Source organism: Nomia melanderi, chromosome 7 (genome assembly GCF_051020985.1).
Source record: "Nomia melanderi isolate GNS246 chromosome 7, iyNomMela1, whole genome shotgun sequence".
NCBI classification, from domain to species: Eukaryota; Metazoa; Arthropoda; class Insecta; order Hymenoptera; family Halictidae; genus Nomia; species Nomia melanderi.
The window spans coordinates 5,359,574-5,365,573 of record NC_135005.1 but is presented as its reverse complement, the minus strand read 5'-3'; positions in this window follow the sequence as shown (position 1 = coordinate 5,365,573).

Here is a 6,000-nt window from a genome sequence, read left to right as displayed (position 1 = left end):
ATTTTCGTAGGATGGAAACAAAGTTTCAAATAATCAAGAGAACTCGTGAACATTTCGATACGATGCTTCCATGCGAATCTAGAAGCTGATTCCCGTAGGCAATAATTGGAAAAAAATGTGAGCACACGCATCTTTCATGATTGCGATCAAGGTCGACATATTCTCCTTGATCGTTTCCTGGAAATAATATCGAAACTCGTAACTTACGTTTCTCCCTGAGAAATTTGTGATTTATGTTTATATATATAAATCACAAATATATAATATATATATATTATTTATTATTATTTATTGAGAATTACTTTGTAATCAACAGTTATATTTTTCATCAATATTAAAAGTATATGAAAAATTAATGGGTCACTGTAATTTACATAGATAATGATAATTACGAGTGAAGTAAATAATAATTAAAAAGGTGTAACAATATAAATATTTACATTGCAAAGTAATTATTGAAATTCATAACGATAAGGCGCATACAATAAATTAATATTATCGAGTGAAATAAAGTTAAACAAATATAAGTTTGAAAGTTATTTTCAATAATTCATAAAGTACAGATATAAAAGAAACTGTTATTGCATATTGAAAATATCAAACCGTAATTTTTGCTTCCCTGCTCTTCGTTTATAAATTTTATGATAATTACCACTTCAAAATTCATTTTGTACATTTAAAAACTATTCGAATATTTCAATAGATTATTATTATTATTTTAATAGATTCATTCATTATTATTATTTCAATAGATTCAATAGTATTACAATAGATACACATAAGAAAAAGTCTTACCTAGTCCGCCATATTTGAATTCAACCTCTCACGAGGCATAGTTATTATCGCGTTTACAGCCGTCATTCCTTCTCTCGTTAGAAATTCAAATGGTTTAACTTGCATAAGTATATATTTTTTCATAAAACGATCCTTACATAAGTTAATTGGAAAATGTTTGTTTGCATTAATTTAAATGACGCATTTATTAGTAATCACAAGATACCATTGACATCATTTTATAACATCCGTCTAATATTGCAACTTTAAAATGTTTTAACTGCGGTATTGCTTCAAATTCATTAGAAAGGTCTCCAATTAATGCACCATTACATCATTAGTAAGCTTCAAGTTGTCATAATTTCTTCAAGAATTATTCAAAGTGATCAAAATACTTACGTGAGTACTATTAAAAATTTCAATATTGAACGAAGCAATGATATTATCTATGCAAAACATACTAAGAATAAAATGCTTCAAGTGAATGTTAATAAAATGTTTACACATCGATTCACTGTTTCAGCATTTTATTGTAAGATAACAAATTCAGATTTTAAAATAAGCTCCATAATTCATGAAGAATGACAAAGGATCGTTATTTTTGCAAATACTGTGTGCCTGTTAAGTTGAAATAAATTTTTCCAATACTTTTTTTAAATTATTCTTATTTTTTTCGATATATAAATCCAATATCTCAAAAACTATGCAAATATTTTTAATCCTTCAGGGACAACGTCTATGCACTAGGTTGATTCTGTTATACAATGACACATATTTTTTATTACTCATGGAATAAAAAACAACAATACGTAATGTAAAAAGATTCAAAATTTTTCTAAATAAAATAAACTCCTTAAATCGCCTTTAGTACATACAAGTTCACATTTTATAACCCTTCAACGTAATTCTATGATACACGAACACGAATACAAACACACATACCATACATCCATAAAAATAACATTGCTATTTATGCCGTTAATATTACAATATGTACTTATTCTCCTTTACATATATACTTCATATTATACACATATTATATTTTCTCTACAAGACAAACGTAGTCACTAATATCTTAACACGTTGACCGCCACGATGGTCACCAATGACTGGAGCGGCCAAATTACTTGAAAACAGAAAGAAAAAAAATGGTGCCGTATCAACATATTTAGTTACGTAGGTAGCTAAATAATAGTGTAACTTAAGAGCTATGATATACCAAATCATTGCTAATTAATTCTAATACCACTTGCGTTTGTTACGATACGATAAGTAATGTTATACAAAACGCTTTAAATTCTCGTGGCGGTCAACGTGTTAGCAGGAGACGTGACGTTAAGCAACAAATAAAAAGAAAAGAAATTTCAAATAAGTTTATTTTCTCCCCGGCAGCACTGCTAATAATAGTAATAATCGTCTCATTACTTCGACATAACGGTGCAGTCACAGATAAAACCGCGCGAGCATCGGCCAAGATTACAAACTAGAACATCGCGATTTCTTTCCCCAGACCGTTTTTCACCGTTGAATTTACCTTCTTTTCTTGCGCGTTTACCGCAGGAACGGAAACCAACGACGACCATCGATGGAAGCTCAAGAATAGAGCAATCAGTGGAATGCCGGCGCTTATGTAATAACCGTCGAAAATACCGTGTGTGTCGCGGTAAAAAGGTCGCAACACGGTTAACACGCGTACACGCGAACGCGTGAAAGGGGCACCATTTCTGTGTTTTTGCTGAAACCACAAGTAAATTCGCGGCAACGATCCGGCGCACCTGCGTTTCGTTTCGCTTGATATCACAGCCATGCGATAAATTTTCATTGCCACGTACGTAGGAATAAACTTTTATTGGCCATTGAGCGGCTCGAGTTTAAACGTTCCGCCTGCGCGCGAGCGCGCGCTCGCTCGCCTTCCCTCGCTTATCCGCTTAAAGAATCGTACGCGTTTCCAGCGTGTTAAATACCACCGAGTATCGATGAATACCATTTTACCATTTCACCGGTATCCCGACTCGAAGAAAATCGTTTACGTTTATGAAAACGGATTTAACCCTTTTCTCATTTGGCCGATTTTTAGCGTGACTGGCGCCGTGTGCGTGACCTCATACGCGAAACCGCGAATGAAACTATTAAAACCGTCGGTGGATACACGCGATTCACGGAAATTTTCCGAGCATTCTTGCTCCTTTGAGAAAATACTGGTTTCATGCAGCAAGAACCTTGTACTGAGCCAACACCTTGATTGCCCATTTGTATTTTATGACTCTTCCCTCTGTTTTAAAGCTTGTTCGCGTTATCTGTGAGTTGCATAATTGCTTTGGGATCACCTGAGCTTGAAGGTTGAAGAACACTGTTCGAAATCTGAGAGAGGAGCCTCTGGAAGGATTCGAGAAATATTTGGAAGAATTTATTGTTCTCGCTCGTGCTGTACATGGACGAACTGATAGAATGCTTTGAATGGCAAAGAATGTAGAAAACATTACTTATGTGAATCACAGATCGATTTGTTATTTTCATATTTTAGTGTCAAGACATTTAATTAGTTTTCTCTGTATTATGTAATTTTCTGTTATATGTTAAAAGCAAATAACTACTAAATAACTTTGATAGATTTTCGTAATTTCAGTTAAGTGTTCTACAGAAGTACTTTACATTGAATTTACGAATACATATTGTACAATTTATTTTATTGCTTCTAACAGAATTGAAACAGACATCTTATACACGCGTTATTCGATTCTAATGAAATGTCTACTCATTACTCTCACATGTATCCTAAGCATCATGTATGTAGAATGTGGCTGTGCGAGAAATTACAAGCACTTGAGTAGTCCTTCGGACTACCATCAGACTAAGTACTCATTTTTTTAATATTTCGCTCCCGTCATTAATCCTTTCGTTATAATGAGATATTTCAAACTAAATTCCGCAGTTAACAAGTTAAGTTGACGGGTCAGATTGATTTTTCTCAAAATTTTTATTTTACAAGTATTTAAATTATGAAGGCGTGTTTGCGAAAGATTTTCAGTTAAATTCCTGTATTTGTATAGATACAAGACTGGGAGTTCTTTCGAGTCTCAAGAAACGTATGGTTCTAATTTTTGTAAAATTTGAAAATTAGTCACTTCAATCACTCGGTACTTTTAATATTAACGTTCACCTTGTTGTTAGCTACAAAACAGTTCTTTCCGCTTTTACTGTCACTGTCGCTTCTGATTTGCAACTACACTTCAGTGTCCGCTACGATGTCTCAAAACTATTTCACTTGTGCTGTACATACTTATCACTTTTGTGTATCACTTTGCTCACTTAATTTCGACTAGAGCCCCCAATTGTAGGATCGGGACAATGTAACAGCACTTTTAATAAACGTTTATTAACAAGGTAAAAATATTGAAAAAGACAAAAAAACATGTGTACATCTGCTGGTGCTCGCTGAAGATTCACTCTAAAGACTCGTTCACTTTAGACTCTTCAAAACAATGTAGAGAACAGTCTACAGTGCGCTACTGACGTGAGCCAAGCTGGCCAGTGTCTTAAAAGTGAAGAGGGGCAAAGGACAAGGCAAGCTTAATGGCGGAATTAATTTCGGCACATCTTTGTTACTGGCCAAGCTGCGAACTGAGGTGGAGCCTGCGGCTGAATCCCCTTGCCCCTCTTCACTTTTGAACCACAGGTCGGCTTGGCTCACGCGAGTAACGCACTGTACCTTGTTAACCGGTTAACTGTGAAATTTAATTTGAAAAATCGTTCATCGTGCGTGCAATAAAATCAAATAATAAAGTATATACTTGAAGAAGAATTGCACGTTTATTTGACAAAATGAAGAATTTATCGTTGGAAAAATTAGTACCATTTTGTGTTTTAAGGTGACGTGTAGACTAGTTAATATTTTTACCTCGTTAATAAATCTTTGTTAAACGTTAAAAGCACCGGTACATTGTCCCAATCCTACATACATACGAAAATTTCAAGATATGGACTTGCGTGGAAATGACAGGTCTCGCCCGCACGTGTTCTCCGTAACCAAAATAATGTTCTTATTTTCATAAATGAATGTAAATGAAGCTTTAATGTATCAGATTTTTCTCGTAACAGTTGTATCCACAGTGTTGTGACAAAATTAACCCTTTGCCCTACAATACCGTGTCAGACTCGTGATGAAGATTTCAAATAGAATTTAACAAACATAAATGTTATTCAATTTGTTTGAATGCAAATTACGTATTATTCCTCTGCTATCAATGATTGTACCTTAGAGCACACGTTGACATAGAATAAGACTGGAATTTTCTTTTATTTTCAATAAATTATTAATAGTACTATAGCTGGATTTATCACAGTTCAGACAAAAGTCGTTGGGTAAGGGGTTAAATAGTATAAGATAAAATAAATAGTAAGGCAATGGGTCAATCCTGGAATTAATGAAAATCGTAATAATCTAAATAAAACGTAATAATCTTTCAATAAAGGTGCGATAGATACGCTGCAGCATCTACCGATCCAACTACAAAACACTTTTACCTGAATTAAATTGTTTATCGTAAAAACTAACAATTTATTTCATTGACGTTCGTTGTATGCCTCCAATTTCCAACATGGAATTAACTCTTTTTCATTCGCATTTGTCCTTTTACTTATGATTCGTCATAATCGTTGCAAACAAACGATATTAAAGTAATCACCTTTAGCGTTTGTTGTTTAAGAATAAATGGTCAACTGCTGACTATTATGTGGTCAATTAGTAGTTTCCTCGTTTTCAAGGATAGTCAACTTCTGACGCGAGTATTGAATATTCAAGAATGTCTATAAAATTTGGATAATATAATTATTTCAAAATAGTTCGCTTTGTTGTATAATGTAAGAAAGTGAAACAGCATTTTCACGCATAGAGTCCCGTTATTTAACACAGGAACAAGCTTTTACTATTATTCACACAGAAAATTTTCCTTAACTGATCGGTTATTATTGCTTTTACCTCAGTCAGAATATTTTCGTCAGTCGTATTTATTTCGTTTGATCCGCATTGTAGAAGCAAAAATATCAACGAACAACCGAAACTAAGCGAATGTTAAATTTACTCCAACTATTAAACGCTACCCGCGGCTTCGAGAGCATTTTACGTATTATTCAGCAGGATTATTCGTATTTTATGAAGGCTTCTCTTGGTATCTGGGTACCATTTCGAAATCTGCGGGTGCAAATATTCTTTCGAATAAATTCACA